Source organism: Rhinoraja longicauda, chromosome 31 (assembly GCF_053455715.1).
Source record: "Rhinoraja longicauda isolate Sanriku21f chromosome 31, sRhiLon1.1, whole genome shotgun sequence".
NCBI classification, from domain to species: domain Eukaryota; kingdom Metazoa; phylum Chordata; class Chondrichthyes; order Rajiformes; family Arhynchobatidae; genus Rhinoraja; species Rhinoraja longicauda.
This window is the reverse complement of record NC_135983.1, coordinates 1,070,630-1,093,365: the sequence shown is the minus strand read 5'-3', so window position 1 is coordinate 1,093,365 and position 22,736 is coordinate 1,070,630. Positions and strand designations below refer to the sequence as shown.

Genomic DNA, 22,736 nt, shown 5'->3' with positions numbered 1-22,736 from the left:
CGACCATTGCAGATATTCCGAGTGAGACTGTGTGAAACATCTCCAGATGTTTGTGTTCACACCCTGGTCACTTCCTGAACTGATTCCTTCATCTTTTCCACCAGAATTACATTTCAGCAAAAAAAAAACATTGAAACGTTGCAAGAAAGTAAATTTGAAGGGACGATTCCGGTATTTAATCAGAAAATAAAGAATGCACAGTGTTTTGCGCGGGTGAAGGTTCAGCCTGGAAACCTGAGCGCCTGTGGTCGCAGATGTCATTCCTCCCGCCCCGCCCCGCCCCCCTGGCGCAGAAATAGCAGGGAGGGAGGGAGGGAGGGAGAGAGGTGCGGATAGATCAACGCACGGATAGATCAACGCACGACCAGCCAGGCTCAGCTCAACACAGCACCGGCAGGCAGCCTTGTGCCAATCACTTCTTTGCGTTGCCTGCGGTTTTGGGGGTAAGAAAGGCCGGTGCTGGTTTTATTTGTTATTGTATTTGTGATGGACCTTAAACTTGCTCTGTAGTGTGTGTTGGAGCGAGGGACGTGGCTGGCGCTGGCTCTGCTCCTGGCTCTGGCTGGGCGCTGGCTCTGGCTGGGTGCTGGCTGGGCGCTGGCTCTGGCTGGGCGCTGGCTGGGCGCTGGCTCTGGCTGGGCGCTGGCTGGGCGCTGGCTCTGGCTGGGCGCTGGCTCTGGCTGGGTGCTGGCTGGGCGCTGGCTCTGGCTGGGCGCTGGCTCTGGCTGGGTGCTGGCTGGGCGCTGGCTCTGGCTGGGCGCTGGCTCTGGCTGGGCGCTGGCTGGGCGCTGGCTCTGGCTGGGCGCTGGCTCTGGCTGGGCGCTGGCTCTGGCTGGGTGCTGGCTGGGCGCTGGCTCTGGCTGGGCGCTGGCTCTGGCTGGGCGCTGGCTGGGCGCTGGCTCTGGCTGGGCGCTGGCTCTGGCTGGGCGCTGGCTCTGGCTGGGCGCTGGCTCTGGCTGGGCGCTGGCTCTGGCTGGCTGCTGGCCGTGTCTGCCTCTGGCCGTGGCCACATTAGGGGGGCGAGGAGGGGCTGCAATGCGAGACCAGTTCACTTTCCCGTCTTTGAGGCGCCGCTCGCTGGAGGCGGTCGCGGGTTTCTGTCGATCACCCACTAAAACTGCGCGCAGTTTGTTCTGCAGAATATTTTATTTGCCTCCCTTAAAAATAAAAATAAACGAGTTCGCTCTTTCTTGCCCCGGGATAAGTGGGTGTCGTGGGCTGTAAGTGGGTGTCGTGGGCTGTAAGTGGGTGTCGTGGGCTTGTGTTGTGAGGGGGGGCTTGTCGTGGGCGTTGTCCACAGCGCTGGTTTGTTTATCACGACTCCCCTCCACACATTCCCCCAACATTAGTCAGCGGGTTAAACCACGAAAACCGCGCACCTTAATGTAGTTCACCGCTAAAATCACGTATTTCAATACATGGTCAAACGTTTTCCAGAAACGTTGGCAATAACTGGCGACAGAGGAGAGTCAGTGAGTCAGTCAGTCAGTCACTCACTCATGGTTGGTGATGACTAACTAACTCGCGGCCGATACAAGAACTATTGCCCCAGTTTCTTTTGCACATTTCTCCCTCGCCACCCGTTTCCATCTGTGACAAACTCCAGAGTGAAGTTCTGATCTGGGTGTGGCAAGGTTATCTTTGCTCATCCTTGGTTAGTTTTGGTTAAAGTTGGAGAAGGATGAAACGTCACTTTCTGAAAGTTGGTAGAAAACTTTAAAATGTTGAAGTTAAAGCGACAAGGAACTCATTGAAATAAACGCCGATAGCTACCATGTCTACCCAAAGTATGGGAGTTTCACTGAGGCCACGTTGTAAAAACGTTTGTCTGGTTTGATGTGTGAAATAATGGACTTCTCTGACATCTGCCCGTGATGAGGTGAGTGGGGTGGAGATGGATATCTTGCTTCTTCCCTTCTCCCCCACCCCCCTCAAAAAAAAAATTGCCTTGTGGAAAATTTGACCTTCAATAGACAGGGTGGTACTGATTGAGAATGATCAGCCATGATCACATTGAATGGTGGTGCTGGCTCGAAGGGCTGAATGGCCTCCTCCTGCACCTATTGTCTATTGGTCCAGGAGGCTCAGGGGAGATCTTATGGTCTCCTATAAATAAGATCACGAGTGGAATAGATGGGGTGAATGCAGAGTTTTTAAAATCCAGAGTAGGGAATCAAAAGCTAGAGGACAGGGTTCAAGGTGAGAGGGGAAAGATTTAATAGGAATCTGAGGGGGAACTTTTACACTTAGAGGGTGGTAGTTATTTGGAACAAGCTGTCAGAGGAGGTAGTTGAGGCAGGTACTTGGGGTATCTTTAGAGGGATATGGGTCAAAAGCAGTCAGGTGGGACTAGTGTAGATGAGACATGTTGGTCAATGTGGGCAAGTTGGACTGAAGGGCCTGTTTCCACAGGCAACATCTCTATATGATCATGAGAGAAATAGGTTGGGTGAATGTACAGTCTTGCCCAGAATAGGGGAAGCAAAAACAAGAGGACATGGTTTAAGAAAGGGGAAAGATTTAATAGGAACCTGAGGAGCAACTTTTTTAGTCGGAGGATGGTGGACATTTGGGATGAACTGCCAGTGAGGTAGTTGAGACAGCTATTATAACAGCATTTAGAAAACAACTAGACAGGTGCATGGAAAGAAAAGATTTGGAGGGATGTGGGCAAATGGAACTGGCTTCAATGGGGCACCTTGGGTGGCAAGGTGAGTTGTGCCAGAGGGCCTGTTTCTGAGCTGATAGTTCTATTACTCCATCTCTATGTTATACTGAGGGTTGCCTCTCTCAATTGGCCCCATCATCATGTTTCAATGGTCTATACAACAAGGGCTTCAACCTGAGGGATTTATTTTTTCCAATCCGCCTGATAATTGCATTGTAGAGCACACAGCCAAAAGCTTTTCATGGTTTAGTTTAAAGATACAGTGTGGAAACAGGCCCTTCGCCCCACCAGTTCACACACTAACACTATCCTACATACACTAGGGACAATTTGAAATTATACCAAGCCAATTAACCTACAAACCTGTGCGTCTTTGGGATGTGGGAGGATACTGGAGCACCCGGAGAAAACCCACACTGGTCACGGGGAGCATGTATAAACTCTGTACAGACAGCACCTGTGGACAGGATGGACGCCGGGTCTGTGGTGCTGTAAGGCAGCAGCTGCACCACCGTGCCGGTCCTGATGTTGGTGTCTGGGTGTGGTGCAGCTGCTGTAGTTAAATTGCTGTATTAATAAACTGTAACCAATCCACAGCTTTGTGTTCAAATTCCACAGTGGCAGCTGGCATTGTAAAAGCCTGGGTAATAATGACTACATAGCTGCTGTTTATTCACAATGCTGGAGTAACTCAGCAGGTCAGGCAGCATCTAAGGAGAGAAGGAATGGATAACGTTTCAGGTCGAGACCCTTCTTCAGTCTGAAGAAGGGTCTCGACCCGAAACGTCACCCATTCCTTCTCTCCTGAGATGCTGCCTGACCTGCTGAGTTACTCCAGCATTTTGTGAATAAATACCTTCGATTTATACCAGCATCTGCAGTTATTTTCTTATGCTACATAGCTGCTGTTTGGTCATTAAGAAATCCATCTGATTTAACTTCCTCACTTTGGTGTATGATTCTAGACCCCACCAATCTTGTGCATCTCCATTCAAGTTTAGTTTAGTGGAGTTTATTGCCACGTGTACCGAGGTACAGTGAAAAAGGTTTTTGTCGTATGCTAATCAGTCCGCTGAAAGACTGTACAGAATTACAGTCGAGCTGTCCACAGAGTACACAGTTTAACTCCCCCTCCCATTCCCACACTGACCTATCTGTCCTGGGCCTCCTCCATTGTCAGAGTGCGGCCCAGAGGAAATTGGAGGAGCAGCACTTCATATTTTGCTTAGGCAGCTTGCAGCCCAGCGGTATGAACATTGACTTCTCTAACTTCAAGTAACCTTTGCTTTCCCTCTCTCTCCATCCCCTTCCCAGTTCTCCGACCAGTCTTACTGTCTCTGACTACATTTTATCTCTGCTTTGTTGTTACCTTCTCCCAGCTAACAATTAACTATTTTACATTTTGATCTCCATTTCCTTTATCCCATTTTTCACTCCTTGCACTTCCCTGATCTTGCCTTTGATCTCTCGGTTTCACACCAAACACATCCATATCTCTGTCTCCCTCTCCCCTGATATCAGTCTGAAGAAAGGTCTCGACCCAAAACGTCACCCATTCCTTTCCTCCAGAGATGCTGCCTGTCCCGCTGAGTTACTCCAGCATTTTGTACCAATATTCGGTTTAAACCAGCATCTGCAGTTCCTTCCTACACAGTGTACAGGTGCAGGATAAAGGCTTGTGGGGGTTGCTAATAAATACTGGTAACTCAAAAATGCTGTAAAAATGTTTTTTTTAATGAGGGGTGAGGCAGGAACAAAACACAAAGTGCTGGAGATCTCAGCAGGTCAGACGGCATTTGTGGAGGGAGTGGACCCATGATGTTTCAAATAGGGGGGATCTTTGAGAGGGAAAAGTAGAGGCTTTGGACAGGGGTGCTGCAGCATCTAGTGTCCCCCAAGCTTGGGTCTTGTCAAAGATTGGCAGTGGAGCAAGTCCAAATGATCTTGTGCACTCCAAGCAAGCTGCCCCTCTCCCTTCTCTGAGTGGTTTCTCTCAGTTCTGTGCACTGAGGGAAATGCCATGGTGGGCTTGAGAAGCTCTCGTGGTGGGCTGGGCTTGGGAACCCCTCGTTGTGGTGGGCTGGGCTTGAGAAGCCCTCGTGGTGGTGGGCTGGGCTTGAGCCCTCGTTGTGGTGGGCTTGTCTTCACTGGTGCAGGGCAGGTATTGTTTGAAGAATCTCTTGAGCCGGCAAGTCTATTTTGTAAATGGTGTACCTTTTCTTTTTCAACAACTGACAATAATGGAAGTATAATTGATCAATAAATGGGCAGCACAATGGTGCAGCTGGCAAAGCTGCTGCTTCACAGCACCAGAGACCCAAGTTTGACCCTGACCTTTGGCAGGGCTGTCTGTGTGGAGTTTGCATGTTCTCCCAGTGACCACTTGGATTTCCTCCGGTTACCTCCCACTTCCCAAAGGACTGCATGTTTGCAGGTTAATTGGCCTCTGCAAATTGCCGGGATGGATGTGAAATGGGATAATGTACCACTAATGTGAATGAATGGTCAGCATGGAGCAAGTGGGCTGAAGGGCCTGTTTCCCTGCTGTATCTCTAAACTAAACCCAGATAAATTGAACCAAAATATGCACTCAAACATGCAGTACTTGCACATGCACTGCTCAATTGACACGGAACCTGAATGTGCCAATTTACACAGCGTCCATTGTTTCCTCAAATTCACCGTATGTTCCTTTTATTTCAATTCCTTCTTTAAAAAGAGAAAAAAGTTACTTTATACAGAAGTGGTCCTGATGTGGTATCATAAGTTCATAAGTGTAAAGGAGCAGATTTGAGCCGTTAGGCCCATCGCATCTGCTACACCATTCAATCACAGCTGATCAATCTTTCCCTCTCAACCCATTCTCCCCCCCTACTCCCTGTAACCCCTGACACATGTACTGATAAAATGCTGGTTTCTAACTTTGAATGGTGCAACAGGGGAAAAGTCTTATTGTTGCTTTAGACTATAGAGATACGGCACTGAAACGGGTCCTTCGGCCCACTGAGTCCACGCCAACCTGTGATCACCCTATATACTAACACTATTGTACACACTAGGGACTATTTACAATTTTACTGAAGCCAATTAACCTACGGGGAGAACGTACAAACTCTATACGGACAACACTCATAGTCAGGATGGAACCCCGGTCTCTGGTGCTGTGAGGCAGCAGCTCTTTTGCTGCACCACTGTGCTGCATCTTTAAACTAATTGTACATTTGTGCCTGTAAAACTGTTTGAATGTTTAAATTGTTTACAAGAAAATTCTAAAATCCTTGAAGGAAAATATTTTGTTTTTGAAGCCAATCTTCAAGTTGCCCAAGTGTGAACCTCGGGTAGAAAGTGCCATGTTGGGTCAAATAATGATCCAAAGTGAGCTTGGTTAATGGTGATGAAACCTGCTGTGTCATTCAATAGAGTGGAACATGAGTTGTGTTGCGTGTTAGCCTTAAGTATCAGCGTTGCGCTTCAGGGAGTGAAACTATTATAATGGTTGGATAACAAAATAGTTTACCTACTAAATTATTTATCTATGGTATGGTACTATAGTTGTCACATGTCACGGTGGCGCAGCGGTAGAGTTGCTGCCTTGCAGCGAATGCAGCGCCGGAGACCCGGGTTCAATCCTGAATACGGGTGCTGTCTGTACGGAGTTTGTACGTTCTCCCCGTGACTTGGGTGGGTTTCCTCCCTTCGTTTTCCTCCCACACTCCAAAGAGGTACAGGTATGTATGTTAATTGGCTTGGTAAATGTAAACAATTGTCCCTAGTGGGTATAGGATAGTGTTAATGTGCGGTGATCGCTGGTCGGCGCGGACCCGGTAGGCCGAAGGGCCTGTTTCCACGCTGTATCTCTAAACAGTGAAATTCATTTTTGTACACAGTTCAGTCAAAGTTTTGTATACAGTTTTTGTATGCAGTTCAGTACAGTATCATTTTTGGATTCAGTACAGTATCGCTATACATAAGCACTTTGATATATATATTGGATAAGTATCTCCGATACAATCCAAGTGTACTGTGCCAGGCTACAGGTGTGGGGCTAATGTCAACATAATTTACCAGCAGCCGTCGTGCTGTAAGTACTGGTTCGATGGGACCGCAGGTAAGGATTGTAATATGTTCAGAGAGGAAGGTGTGGGAAATTATCCCAGAATATTGAGGAAGTAGAAGTGTTACTTCAGTAAATGGGCTCTGGGCGTGTGGTCTAAACTGGGGAAGTGTACAGTGTGGTTACATGGCCGAACACAGGTAGTCCTGTGCACTGTATAACATAACCCACAAAGCAACTTTAAACTCTTTGGTTTGAATAGTTAAAAATCTTAAACTATTTGTTCTTGGCCAGTTAAATCTATTTGGGTATCTTTGTAAAACAGCACCTCATATTTTGCGTGTGCAGCTTACAGCCCAGCGGTATGAATATCGACTTCTCTAACCAAGTACCCCTTGCTTGCCCTCTCTCTCTCCATCGCTCACCCAGCCCTATTCTCCGACCAGTCTCACTGTCCTCCTGATTACATTTTATCTCTGCATGCTTCGTTGTCACCTTCCCCTCGTTAACAATGATTAATACTAAATTTTCCTGGACTTTCGTCCCCTTTGATCCCTCAGTTTCACACTATGCCCTTCCATATCTCTATGTCTCCCTCTCCCCTGACTCTCAGTCTGAAGGTCTTGACCTGAAACATCACCCATTCCTTCTATCCAGAGATGCTGCTTGTCCTGCTGAGTTACTCCAGCTTTTTGTGTCTATATTAGGTTGTCTTGTATGATATTGCTACAGTTTTATTGCACACTTGAAGACATGGCTTTGTAGGTTCGATGGTCTCAGTAAACTGCCCGCTGTAAGTGAATTGAAGAATCTGACGGCAGTTATCGGGAATGTAGAGAGAATAGAATGCGGTTAGTAGAGACAAGGGCTTGATGGTCAGCAGGGATCCATTGGGTGGAGAGTTTGCTTCTGTGCTGCATGACTGACTTGTTTAGTTTTGCACTGTTTCCTGCACGCATCTACAGTAGCATTTGCTCTTTGTGCATTGCCACACCTAGGTGCTTGTTATGCAACTAAACATATATTCTTAATTTTAGAGTCCCACAGCACTGAACAGGCCATTCGGCCCAACCTGTCCATACCGACTAGCATGCCCCCTCTCAGTCCCAATTTGCTGCATTTGGCCCATATCCCTCTAAATCCTTCCTGTCCATGTACACGTCCAAATGCTTTTTAAATGCTACTAGACCAAGTGGACCCGTTGGGCCCAAACCTCTCCTGCATTGGCACATCCCCCCCTCCCCCCACCCCCTCCCTCCATCCCCCTCAACCCTTCCTTATCCTCCCTTCATAGGAGATAATAATAATAATAATAATATATTTATTTTATATAGCGCCTTAACACATGCACAAAGCGCTTTACAAATACAATTAACATAGAAACAAACAGACAAACTATCCTGACGGAAAAGCGGCGAATAAACAACGCCAGCGTCCTCTCACGTCAGGGTCCGGCAGTAGACATTAAAGAACACAAGACACACAGATACAATTTTTTACACAAAACAGCCATCACAGTGATTGCTCTAGGCATACCCTCACTGTGATGGAAGGCAAAGTCTTATCTCCTCCTCGTTCTTCTCCCGTGGCGCCACGAGGCGATCGAGGCTCCCAACCCCTTGAAGCCCCCACCGGGCGATGGAAAGTCCCAGGGTCGAGCCGAGCAGGCCGATGAAAGTCCTGAGCCCCCACCGGGCGATGGAAAATGCCGCGGCCGAGCCACGCAGGGCGATGAGAGTCCTGAGCCCCCACCGGGCGATGTAAAGTGCTGCGGCCGAGCCACGCAGGGTGATGAAGGGCCTGCGGGCGGGTTGATCGTACCTCGTGCTTCGGGGCGGTCGAAGCTGCTACGGCTGGAGCTCCCAAAAGCCGGTCGCCAGCCAGGGACCTGCGAACTCCCGATGTTGCGGTCTGCAGGGCCCACGGCCGAAGCCTCCGAGATGGTAAGTCCAGGCCCTGCGACCGGAGTCTTCGAGGTCGATCCCAGCTGGAGGCCGCTGACTCCACGATGTTAGGCCGTTGCGCGAACGGAGATACGACACGGTAAAGGTCGCATCTCCGTTGAGGAGGAGATTTAAAAAAAGGTTTCCCCCAACCCCCCCACCACCCCCCTACATACACAGAATTAAAAATAAAACAAAACGTACATTTAACATCAACAATGACAAAAAACACAAAAAAACGTGTTTTAAACTTTAAAATGTGAATAACTTTAAAAATATAACCCCCCCTCCCCCCCTTTATCCTCTCTCTCCCCACCCCCTTTATCCTCTCTCCCCACCCCCTTTATCCTCCCTCATCTCCCTTCTCTCCCCCACCCCCTTTATCCTCCTTCATCCCCCCTCTCTCCCCCCCCACCCCCTCTAACACCCTTTATCCTCCCTCATCCCCCCTCTCCCCCTTTATCCTCCATCTCACCTCTCTCCTCCCTCATCCCCCCTTTATCCTCCCTCATCCCCCACTCCCTTCCCCCCACCCCCTCTAAGCCCCTTTATCCTCCCTCATCTCCACTCCCTCCCCCCTCCCTCCCTAGGAGATAGATTTAAACTTTAAAATGTGAATAACTTAAAAAATATAACACCAATTTCAATGAAACTTCTTCCATTAGCACCAAAGTGAGTAAGGTGGGCCTTAAATTGTTGCGCTATCGTGTACCATTTTGGCTGTAGTTCAGGAACAAACAAACAAGAGTTTTAGTATATAGATTACACTTGCAACAACTACCTCCTCTGGTGGCTTGTTCTGAATACCCACCACCTTCTGAGTAAAAATGTTGCCCCTCTGGTTCCTATTTAATATTTCCCCTCTCAACTTAAACTACCTCCTCTGGTTCTTGGTATTTGCCCGATAAATTCTCCCCCTTGATTTTGGACACCTCTCTAAGATCACCCCTTGTTCCTTGGAGGAATAAAGCTGGAGCCTGCCCAACCTCTCCCTATAGCTCGGGCCCTCTAGTCCAGACAACATTCTTGTAAATCTTCTCTGCATTCTTTCTAGCTGACCAAAGATCCTTCCTATCGTAGGGTGACGAAAATTGAACACGATACTCCAAATATGGCCTGTTAATGTGCTGTACAGTTGTCTAATAAAGAGGCAAAGGAAAGAATAATTGCTCAGGAATTTGGTTCTTGGTTGGGAAGAAAAGTGATCTGCATTGCCATCAAGTTCCATTGCACTGGGCTCTGACGTTTTAGACACTGCTGGTGATGAATTGTCTTTGAGTGTTTCTGAATTAATGATTGTTTAATTTAGAGATACAGCGTGGAAACTGAAAGCCCACTGTCGACCAGCGATCACCCATTCACTAGAAGGAATGGGTGATGTTTCGGGTTGAGACCCTTCTTCAGACGTCTGAAGAAGGTTCTCGACCCGAAACGTCACCCATTCCTTTTCTCCAGAGATGCTGCCCATCCCGCTGAGTTACTCCAGCTTTTTGTGTCTATCTATAATTAGAACTTGCTGCCTATCAGGGTTGTGAAAACATTCAACTCATCTCTGAAAAGGGGATAAGGTACATTTGATGAGAAATGGTTTGGAGGGACATGGGACTATATTGACTTGTGGATGTCATGGATTTGATGGGGCTGTCTGGTCATTTTAGCATAATAATGATTCTAATTTTGGATCCCTTTATATTCTCTCCCATTGCAGGAGCCACATTCGACATTTATTGCCCCTTCTTTGCTGAATCTTTGTTCAGACTCAAGTTTTAACTCTGTCAAAGTGGATGTAAATGCATCGAATCATTTGGATTGATTAGTCTGTAAATTGCAGACGTTGATTTCTTGGTGATATTGATTTATATTTTGTGCTTGGTATTCGTGCAACTTGTCTGACAGGTGGGGGGCTTACTCTGAATGCAAGGACGCATTACAAAAATGTAAATTATGCCGTTATGTCATGCATTAAATTAACAGCATTTTTGATGCTATTAGATTAGAAAAAAAATGTTTCTCGCCATCTACATTTACTGAAGATGTTGGTTCTCAATGCTCTTGATAAACTAAAGTGTAGAACTTGTTGACTCAAATGCGGAAACATTGTAGTTTGGCACAATTCTAAAGAAGGCATTCAGTACATGAGTCAGGAAGTCATGATGCAGCTTTATAGGACTTTGGATAGGATGCTTTTGAAGTTAGTGTGCATTTCTGGTCGCCCCAATGCAGGAAGGGTGGGGAGGTGTTGTAAAGGATGTAGATGAGGCTTGCCAGTTCCACGCCTGGATTACAGGCTATTAGCCGTAAGGATGAATCATACTATTTTCTCTTGTACTCCAGAGGTTGAAGGGAGACCTGATAGAAGTATATAATGTTTACGAGGGGCATAGATGGGATAGACAGTAGGAACCTTTTACCTAGAGTGGAAATATCAAAGACAAGAGAACATGGCTTTAAGGAGAGGTAGACACAAAATGCTCGAGTAACTCAGCAGGTCAGGCAGCATCTCTGGAGAGAAGGAATGGGTGACTTTTCGGGTCGAGACCCTTCTTCAGACTGATATCAGGTAAGTGGGCGGGACAGAGCCGAAACGTCACCCATTCCTTCTCTCTCGAGATGCTGCCTGACCCGCTGAGTTACTCCAGCACCCTGTGAAACATCACCTATCCATGTTCTTCAGAGATGCTGCCTGACCTGCTGAGTTACTCCAGCACTTTGTGTCTACCTTCGATTTAAACCAGCATCTGCAGTTTTTTTCCCCACATGTATCTCTGTCCCAGGTGACTGCTCTGCACTACATAATGATTAACTGTGTAAAGCTGCTGCACAATTAAACAGGAGACCTGTGGAGACCCTGTTCCAGTGTGTTGGATGTTGATCATGTATGTGAGGAGAATCTACTCTCCACATTCTTCGGTCTTCGGATTCATTTGAGCTACTGTGGGGCTATATTTGGCAGGTGATGAACATTGTAACATGGCAAGTTTACAGAAGCAACAAACAGGTTTTGTGAGAAATATGGCCTAGGAATTTAATGAGGAGGTGGGTGGAGAGAAAGGAATGACATTGCATCTAACTTGGCCCAACTATCTCTGGTCTCCAATCCCATTTCAAGGCTGCACTTTACCCCCTTTGCCTTGCTTTCAGGTGGGTTATTACTTCAGAACCCAAGGCAGATTTCAAACAATGAATTACAGTGGTATCTTGATCAAGTGGCCTGAGGAATGGTTCATGGAGTTTAATGCAGATCAGTGTGAGGTGTTGCATTTTGGGAAGTCAAACCAGGGCAGGACCTAGACAGTAAATGGCAGGGCTCTGGGGAGTGTTGTCGAGCAGAGGGATCTAGGAGTGCAGGTACATAGTTTCCTGTAAGTGGCATCACAGATAGATAGGATGGTCAAGAGGCCTTTGGCAGGGCCGTCTTAACGCATGGGCCTGATGGGCACTTGCCCGGGGGCCCACGAGCATAGGGGCCCCATGCTGATCTGTGTACGTTAAGTGACTTGCAATAAATAAATACTACTTTAAAAATGTAGGTTCAATAGTGCTTTTTTCGCAACATTTTCGGTCCCTAATTGCTTCTCACAGGATCTGTAAGTGCTTTTCGCAACAATGTAGCACCCTAAGTCCATCGCTAAGTGCTTTTCGGTAAGTGCTTTTCGCCGGCATGACGGGGGGGGGGGGGGGGGGGGCTGGTAGGGAAAGGGGGGTGGGGGAGAGTAATGGTAGGGGCCCCAGTACACTGCTTTGCCCGGGGGCCCATAATGCTGTAAAAACGGCCCTGGCCTTTGGCACACTGGTCGTCATCAGTCAGGGAATTGATTGTAAAAGTTGGGATGTTATGTTACAGTGGTACAGGATGTTGGTTTGGCTGCATCTGGAGTATTGTGTTTGGTTTCGGCCACCCTGTTATAGGAAAGATATTGTTAAGCTGGAAAGGATGCAGAAAAGATTTAAAAGAACGTCAGTTGAGTTTAGTTTATTGTCATGTGTACCGATGTACAATGAAAAGCTTTTGTTGCTAAAGATGTGATAGCATTACATTTGGAAAGTGGAGAAATCATCGGACAAAGTCAGCATGGATTTACCAAAGGCAAATCATGTCTGACGAATCTTATAGAATTTTTCGAGGATGTAACTAGTAGAGTGGATAAGGGAGAACCAGTCGATGTGTTATATCTGGACTTTCAGAAGGCCTTCGACAAGGTCCCACATAGGAGATTGGTGTACAAACTTAAAGCACACGGTATTGAGGGTTCAGTGTTGAGGTGGATAGAAAATTGGTTGGCGGACAGGAAGCAAAGAGTAGGAATAAACGGGTCCTTTTCGGAATGGCAGGCAGTGACTAGTGGGGTACCGCAAGGCTCAGTGCTGGGACCCCAGTTGTTTACAGTGTATATTAATGATTTGGACGAGGGAATTGAATGCAACATCTCTAAGTTTGCGGATGACACGAAGCTGGGTGGCAGTGTTAGCTGCGAGGAGGATGCTAGGAGGCTGCAGAGTGACTTGGATAGATTAGGCGAGTGGGCAAATGCATGGCAGATGCAATATAATGTGGATAAATGTGAGGTTATCTACTTTGGCGGCAAGAACAGGAAAGCAGAGTATTACCTGAATGGTGACCGATTGGGAGAAGGGGAGATGCAACGTGACCTGGGTGTCATGGTGCACCAGTCATTGAAAGCAAGCATGCAGGTGCAGCAGGCAGTGAAGAAAGCGAATGGTATGTTGGCATTCATAGCAAGAGGATTTGAGTTTAGGAGCAGGGAGGTTCTGCTGCAGTTGTACAGGGCCTTGGTGAGACCGCATCTGGAGTATTGTGTGCAGTTTTGGTCTCCTAACCTGAGGAAAGACGTTCTTGCCTTAGAGGGAGTACAGAGAAGGTTCACCAGATTGATCCCTGGGATGGCGGGACTTACATATGAGGAAAGACTAGATAGACTGGGCTTGTACTCGCTGGAATTTAGAAGACTGAGGGGGGATCTTATAGAAACATATAAAATTCTTAAGGGGTTGGAGAGGCTAGATGCGGGAAAATTGTTCCCGATGTTGGGGGAGTCCAGAACCAGGGGTCACAGCTTAAGGATAAGGGGGAAGTCTTTTAGGACCGAGATGAGAAAACATTTCTTCACACAGAGAGTGGTGAGTCTGTGGAATTCTCTGCCACAGAAGGTAGTTGAGGCCAGTTCATTGGCTATATTTAAGAGGGAGTTAGATGTGGCCCTTTTTGCTAAAGGGATCAGGGGGTATGGAGAGAAGGCAGGTACAGGCTACTGAGCTGAATGATCAGCCATGATCATATTGATCATATTGAATGGCGGTGCAGGCTCGAAGGGCCGAATGGCCTACTCCTGCACCTATTTTCTATGTTTCTATGTTGCCTGCTAATCAGGCAGCAGAAAGATAATACAAGATTACAATCTATCCATTTGCAGTGTATAGATACATGATAACAAAATAATGTTTAGTGCAAGGTAAAGCCAGCAAAGTCCAATCAAGGATAGTCCGAGGGTCATCAAAAAGGTAGGCAGTGGTTCAGCTCTCTGGTTGTGGTAGGATGATTCAGCTGCCAAATAACAGCTGGGAAGAAGCTGTCCCTGAATCTGGAGGTGTGAGTTTTCACACTTCTATACCTTTTGCCTGATGGGAGAGGGGAGATGAGGGAGTGGCCAGGGTGCGACTCTTCCTTCTTAATGCTGCTGGCCTTGCCGAGGCAGCGTGAGGTAGAAATGTTACCTGGATTTCGAGCCTGAGCTTTGGGGAGAGGTTGGGCAGGCGTGGATCCTACTCCTTGGAGTGTAAGAGACTGAGTGGTGATCTTATTGGAGTGTGTAAGGGGAACAGAGGATGAATGTACAAAGTATTTTTTACAAGGTGGGGGAATCGAGAACTAGAGTGTATATGTTTAAGTCGAGGGGAAAGATTTAATAGGAACCTGTCGGGTAACTTTTTCAGAGGATGGTGGGTGTTTGGAATGAGTTCTCAGGAGTTGAGCAGTAGTTGAAAAGGCATTTAAAATCTCTTGGGCAGGTACATGGATAGGGAGGTTTGGAAGGGCAAGTACCAAAAGCTGTCAAACGGCATTGTGTACTTAATCTCAGTCGGTCAGGGTCCGTGGCTGTGACAACGTCTGTTCCAGGGGGTCAAGACGCTTAGCACAGGTGTTATTATGTCAATAACTGTTATTCCAGACGTACAGCAGCTGAATTTAACCTCTTGTTGGGAGGGACCGGATAGAGACTGTTTGCATTCTGCTTTTTTAATCTCCAAGATTACACCTGGATCAGATATTATTTTGAGGCTGGGCACAATTAGTTTAGAGATGCAGCACAGAAACTGGCCCTTCGGCCCCCCGAGTCCACACCAATCAGCGCTTCCCACACATTAGCACTATCCTACACACACGCGGGACAATTTACACTTGTACCAAGCCTACAAATCTGTGCGTCTTCAGAGTGTGGGAGGAAATCAAAGATCTTGGAGAAAACCCACACGGTCACGGGGAGAACGTACAAACTCCGTACAAGCAGCACCCGTAGTCGGAATTAAACCCTGGTGTCTGGGGCTGCAAGCGCTGTAAGGCAACAACTCTACCGCTGTGCCACCATGCTGCCATGCCCCTCTAATCTGGAGCAACTCATTGGGTCAGCAGTAGACTTACTGCCTTACAGCACCAGAGACCCGGGTTCAATCCCGAATACGGGTGCTGTCTGTACAGAGTTTGTACGTTCTACCCGTGACCCCGTGGGTTTGCTCTCATTCCCACACTCCTAAGTTTTTCGGGTTTGTAGGTTAATTGACTTCAGTAAAGATTGGAAACTGTCCCTGGTGTGTAGGATAGTGCTAGTGTACTGGGATCACTGGTTGGTGCAGACGGTGGGCTGAAGGGCCTGTTTCCACGCTCTATATCTCAACTAAACACATTGAAGGAGGCCAACCCCAACTCTGTGCGGCCACACAATGGAAACCCCCATCAGAGGGAACTTTCCAGTAAACTACTTCTCCAAAACCACAGGTGAACAGTTGCGTAATTGTTTGGAGGAAGAAAAACCTAAATGATGCCGCTGGATAAGGGTTCTCCTTTTAAACATGCCAGGTTTACCATACTCTGGAAATCCAGTGATAGACTTTGGCAGAGAAGCTACAGTCTTGACTTTGAGATCAGCACTGCCCACACACATGGGATTGTGAAATCAACCAGCATGTGGTGGGTGGGGTGCCCAGTCTAGGTGGGGAGAGGGGCAAACAACCATCTCCAGTGAAGAATCCTCGCTGACAGAGTTAGGACTCATTACTTTGATGCCAATCAAGTACAGAATGCAAAAATGAAAGATAAGATTTAGTGAGAGGTCATCAATTTTTATCAACAATTAATGAGAACTGAGATTTAAACTTTTAATGGCAAACATTGACATTGATTGGACTCTTGTAATTAAATGTCCTTGGAGTCCAGTAGTTTAGTTTAGAGATACAGCGTGGAAACAGGCCCTTCGGCCCACCGATTCTGTGCTGACCTGTGATCCCCGCATACTAACACTAGCCTATGCACACCAGGGGCAATTTACAGTTTAACCAAGCCACAAGCCGACAAACCTGCACATCTTTGGAGTGTGGGAGGGAACCTGAGAAAACCCACACGGGTCACAGGGAGAATGAACAAACAGCACATGTAGTCAGGATGGAACCCGGGTATCTGGCCCCACTAGCTGTGTCCCCTATTGATAACTACCTCCTCTTTCTGTTCTAAGTATTTGACGCTAAATCTCTGGCTAGACAGGTCCTGGGGAGCAGAACCGTTCAGACACACTCTGGATGATCGTTCCACAATTATGTGCTCTGATCGTTCTCTCATTTATGTGCATCAGTGTGAGAACCTCGCTTTTGCACAAAATCAGTCTGGTTGTCAAAGCCAAGTGCAGATGTTGCAATTTGATATTTGAATCAGAATCGAAGGATGTACCTTTAGAAAGATGAGGATGCATTTGTTTAGTCAGGGTGGTGAATCTGTGGAAGTCATTGCCACAGAAGGCTGTGGAGACCAGGTCATTGGCGATTATTAAAGTGGAGATTGACAGGTTCTTGATTACTAAGAGTGTTAAAAGTTAAGGGTAGAAGACAGGAGAATGGGGTTGAGAGGGAAAGATAGGTCAGCCATGAATGAATGGTGGAGTAGAGTCAATGGGCCGAAATGGCCACAAAAGCTTTTCATTGTACATCGGTACACGTGACAATAAACTAAACTCAACTGACGTTCTTTTAAATCTTTTCTGCATCCTTTCCAGCTTAACAATATCTTTCCTATAACAGGATGGCCGAAACCAAACACAATACTCCAGATGCAGCCAAACCAACATCCTGTACCACTGTAACATAACGTCCCAACTTTTACAATCAATTCCCTGACTGATGAAGACCAGAGTGCCAAAGGCCTCTTGACCATCCTATCTATCTGTGTCTGTGTCCTATCTATCAGTCTGAAGAAGGGTCTCGACCCGAAACGTCACCCATTCCTTCTCTCCTGAGATGCTGCCTGACCTGCTGAGTTACTCCAGCATTTTGTGAATATCTATCTGTGACGCCACTTTCAGGAAACTATGTACCTGCACTCCTAGATCCCTCTGCTCGACAACACTCCCCATTTACTGTGCAAGTCCTGCCCTGGTTTGACTTCCCAAAATGCAACACCTCACACTCATCTGCATTAAACTCCATGAACCATTCCTCATGTACAAAAATGAAAGATAAGATTTAGTGAGGGTTGGTCAGGGTGTGGTTCTCTGAACTGGGGAGGGGATCCACCTCTTTCCCTCTTTCTTGACCAAAGATGGGTTCTCTTGTTTTGCTGTTGCCATGGTGTTATTGATGGTATATTTGGGTGTGCAGCAATTTTTAAACTTGAACATTTTATTTAAGGACAAGTTCAGACCTCTGTATTGCTAATGTAGTGCAGTCTCAAAATGTCTCCAGGAGATTCTTTTCATATCTCCGTTTAGTACATTTACTTTAATCATATACACGAACTACAAGTCTGAAGAAGGGTCTCGACCCGAAACGTCACCCATTCCTTCTCCCCCAGAAATGCAGCCTGTCCCGCTGAGTTACTCCAGCATTTTGTGTCTCTTCAACAACAAGTTAATGTCCACCTTTACATTGATTCTCCAAGCGAATCAATAATGCACTTACAAAGCACCGATGTCACCCTCGATTCCTCTTTAAACATTAACGTTTAACAATTGATTTTGCTGGTGGTGAATGCCTTGAGCAACAGGGAGTGCAAGGCTGACTCTTTGTTTGGGCGGTTTGCATTTGTGATAATTATTTACACAATAGGGTGGGGCATGAAATCTCCCCAAGGCTATACATTAATCCCTGAGTAACAGGAGACCTCTTGTGTTGCTTTCCAGTTTGAGTTGCTAAAATGTGCAGTTGAACCCAAAGGACACTGACTTATGGCCTGTTCCCAGGGTCGCGCTCAGAGACGGACATCAAGTGCTGCTGGAAGGTCATCAACTTGAGCAAGGTGTCCATCAGGGAATGTTACCCACTGGCCCGCTCCAGATTGCAGGAATACGTGCTGAGGAATGACCTGGAGCTCGGTGCAGCCAACGCCAAGGCTCTGTGGGGGAGGACCACAGTCCAGGGTCCTTCCTCTGCGAGACATTGGGGGGGGCAGAGTCCAGTGGAGACGCCCCTCAAACAAGGCAAGAGATATCACCCTAGGGTTAGGCACATGAGTGGCAAGGGAGCCAGGTGTAATGATAGTTTCGTGAACACTACCAAATATAACACTAAGGAATATATGTACAGCTGCTGAGAATGTCAGAAGTGTTTTTGCACTGTTTGTGTTTTGCATATTTATTATTCTGTAGTTTCTTTTTTTTTGGGGGGGGGGGCGGGAGTAAAACAATATGGTGAATCTGGAGATGTCCCCCAGTTGTCTGGCCTCACTAGCTTCAGTGGTGTTTGCAATGTCAGTGGTGAGCCAGGCTGCTCTGGGAGTGAACACTTCATGTGGGATGATGGGCATTTCATTCCACAAGAGGGGCCCCTTGTCATAGAGTCCTACAGCACAGAAAGAGGCCCTTTGGCCCATCGTGTCCGCGCCGCCCGTTACCAAACACAGTCTAATTTTAATCCCATTTCCCCGCATTTGGACCGTAGCCCTGAATGCTGTAGCATTTCAAGTGCCCATCCAAATGCCTCTTAAACGTTGTGAGTGTTCCCGCCTCCACCACCACCCCAGGCAGTGAGTTCCAGACTCCAACCACCCTCTGGGTGAAAAAGTTATTTCTCACATCCCCCCGAAACCTCCCTCCCCTTACCCTGTATCTATGTCCCCTCGTTGTTGAACCTTCCACCAGTGGAAGAAGTTCCCCGCCATCTACCTTATCTATGCCCCTCATGATCTTGTACACCTCGATCATGTCTCCTCTCAGCCTTCTCTGCTCCAGGGAAAACAACCCCAGTCTGCTCAGTCTCTCCTCATAGCCGAGGCCCTTCATCCCTGGCAGCATCCTGGTGAATCTCCTCTGCACCCTCTCCAAAGCTATCACATCCTTTCTATAATGTGGTGACCAGAACTGTACACAATACTCCAGCTGTGGCCTCACCAGTGTTCTGTACAATTCCATCATTACCCCCCTACTTTTATATTCGATGCCCCGGCTAATGAAGGCCAGTAACCCATATGCCTTTTTGACCACCCTGTCCACCTGTCCTGCTGCCTTCAAGGACTTGTGTACCTATACTCCAAGGTCCCTCTGTACCCCTGTCTTCCCTAGGGTCCTTCCATTCATGGTGTACTCCCTCTCCAAGTTATTTCTGCCAAAGTGCATCACCTCGCACTTTTCAGGATTAAATTCCATCTGCCACTGCTCCGCCCATCTGACCATCTCATCTATATCTTCCTGCAGCTTGCAGATCCCTTCCTCGCTATTCACCACCCCCCCTACCTTTGTGTCATCTGCAAACTTGCTGATCATGCCCTGTACGTTGACATCCAGATCATTAATGTAGATTACAAACAGTAAGGGACCCAACACCGATCCCTGCGGCACCCCACTGGACACCGGCTGGCCTCCAGTCACAGAAGCACCCTTCTACCATCACCCTCTGCCTTCTGTCACTAAGCCAGTTTCTTGTGTCTGTGCAATCCAACAGCTGACTCTATTTCACCCTCCCGGAGGTGTGTTGGTCAATTTCCCTCCCCTCCACCCCCTGTGTTGACACCACTCTTGTCCATCGCTCAGAATTACTCCCTGGATCACGACTGTAATAGAATCATAGAGTGATACAGTGTGGAAACAGGCCCTTCGGCCCAACTTGCCCACACCGGCCAACGTGTCCCAGCTACACTAGTCCCACCTGCCAGGATTTAGTCCATATCCCTCCAAACCAGTCCTATCCATGTACCTGTCTAACTGTTTCTTAAATATTGTGGTAGCCCCTGCCTCAACTACCTCCTCCGGCAGCTTGTTCCATACACCCTTTGTGTGAAAACGATACCCCTCATTCCTATTAAATGTTTTCCCCTTTGCCTTAAGCCTATGTCCTCTGGTCCTCTATTTGCCTACTCTGGGTAAGAGTCTCTGTGCATCTACGCGATCTATTCCTCTCATGATCTTATACACCTCGATGCAATCATGCATTGTAGCTGGGGGTCTCTTGGGAGATGATCCAAGAGCTGTTGCAACTGAAATCTGCAGTAGCTGTGTAGGAAAGAACTGCAGATGCTGGTTTAAATCGAAGGTAGACACAAAATGTTGGAGTAACTCAGCGGGTCAGGCAGCATCTCTGGAGAGAAGGAATGGTTGACGTTTTGGGTCGAGACCCTTCTTCAGACTGGTGCCATCGAGGGGGCGGGCGCTACAGGAGACTGCAGCCCCACCCTGCCGTGACCCGTTTGTGATCCGTATTTCCCATTGTAGCTCCATCCTGACTCACCTGGGTGAGTGGGGGCCAATGATTCACTCACACTGTTGCCTGGTCTCTCTTCATTCTTCCATGACTGGATGACTTCATGAAGAGGCAGTGGCACTCTGCTGATGATGCACAATATTCTGGGAACAGATGCATTTAGAAACTGGGACAGACTTGGAATGTTTTCCCAGGAACGCCAGAGGTTGCATGGAGATTAGACCGTGGGCCAAGGTGCTTTTTCATTTCATGTCGTCACCCACATCCCATATCTACCTGTATTTATAACATTGTGTATAGAAATTATATTTGAAACTTGTCAAGAACATAACCTGCACATATTTTTAAAATATGGAAAAAACTCCCAAATCTTGTCAATTTTCCGAGTAGTAATTGTCCAATCAAAGCACGTTTGTCATTGAGTTGGACGCCAATTAGAAAACATATAGAAAATAGGTGCAGGAGGAGGCCATTCGGCCCTTTGAGCCAGCACCGTGTCAAGCGCTTTGTTTCAGGCTCGCTAGGCAGCCTGGGATCATGGCGGAGAGTATTGTGTCTATCTTTGGTTTAAACCAGCATCTGCAGTTCCTTCCCACACACTAGCACAAAGGAAGATGGTTGTGGTGACTGGAGGGCATCTCAGCCACAGAACATCTGTGCCAGAGTTCCTCAGCTTCATGTCGAGGGCTCGGCCACATTCAGCTGCTTCATCAACTACCTTTCTTCAGTCGTCAGGTCAGGAGGGATGTGCGCTGATGATTGCACAATGTTCAGCACCATTTATGACTCCAGACACTGAAGCCATTCTACGTCCAAATGCCAAAAGACCTGAACCATGTCTAAAAATAGGCTGATCAGCTTCTTCTTTCTTGTCCATTATCTATGTTACATCACTGTCATCGTCTGTCCTAAAAAGGGCGCAAGCTTCCAGCGACAATCAGTGGGGGCCTCACTTGTACGGTAGACGATGGTGGTAGAATTAGCTCAGGACACTTCCAGTTTCCAGCCCCACCAAGTAGACGCTTCTGCTATGGGGCTAATAGGTGGCGAGTCAGATTCACCCGCACAAGTGCCCGGCTGTGACAATAACAAACGAGGAAATGCAACTATCATCTCCTGACGTTCACTGGGATTTACTTAACTGAATCTGCAATATAGATATCTGCAGATCATCATTAACCAAAACTGAACTAGATGAGCTATTTACACAGTGGCTAAAAATGCAGGTCAGGGGCTAGTAATCTTGCATCAAGCAGGGTGGCATGGTGGCGCAGCAGTAGAGTTGCTGCCTCACAGCACTTGCACTGCCAGAGACCCAGGTTCAATCCTGACTATGGGTGCTGTCTGTACGGGGTTTGTACGTTCTCCCCGTGACCTGCGTAGGTTTTCTCTGAGATCTTTGGTTCCTTTCCACACTCCAAAGACATACAGGTTTGTTGGTTAATTGGATTGGTATAAATGTAAATTGTCCCTAGTGTGCGTAGTATGGTGTTGAGGAGTGGGGATTGCTGGTTAGTGCGGACTCAAATGAGCCGAAGAGCCTGTTTTCACATTATCTGAACTAAACTAAAGCAAGCAACTCCCCTCCTAACTCCCCAAAACCTGTCCCCCCTTCGACAAAGCTCAAGTCAGGAGCATGATGGAATACTCTCCATTTGTGCAGATGAGCACATCTTCAACAATACTCAATACCAAACAGGACACAGTGGTTCTCTTAATAGACACCCATTCACATTCATCCACTCACCCCTCCCTCCCCTGACACAGAGAGGCAGCAGTTTGTACCATCTACAGGATGCTCTGGAGCAAGTCATTGACACTCTTGAGAAGGCACCTTCCAAATCCAGAAGAAGGACTCGGGGGAGCCAAAGCCTATGGACACCACCACCGGGAAGTTGCCCTGCTCGCCAGACACCAACCCCACTTGGAAACGTGTCACTGTTCTTTCACTGTTGGTGGGTCAAAGTCCTGGAACTCACGAACGAACGAACGAACGAACAACACACGGATTGCAGTGATTCAAGAAGGCAGCTCACCTGCACCTTCTCAAGAGCATCCGGAGATGAGTAATTCAATGCTGGCACAGCCTGTGATTCTCACATCCCTTGAATGAATGTTTTAAATAAAGAGTGCATTCACCGATACCAATTTAAGAACG

At 47.4% G+C, this 22,736-nt stretch overlaps 1 protein-coding gene across 1 annotated transcript in view; it reads left to right on the top strand.

The window, feature by feature from the left end:
* The first annotated feature begins 299 nt into the window (after positions 1–299).
* Positions 300–22,736, top strand: part of LOC144608520 (gelsolin-like) — a 106,176-nt gene continuing 83,739 nt past the window's right edge. Inside the window, exon 1 of the mRNA XM_078426400.1 lies at positions 300–443. The gene's annotated coding sequence lies outside the window, so the exon portion shown is untranslated. The remainder of the gene's footprint in view (positions 444–22,736) is intronic.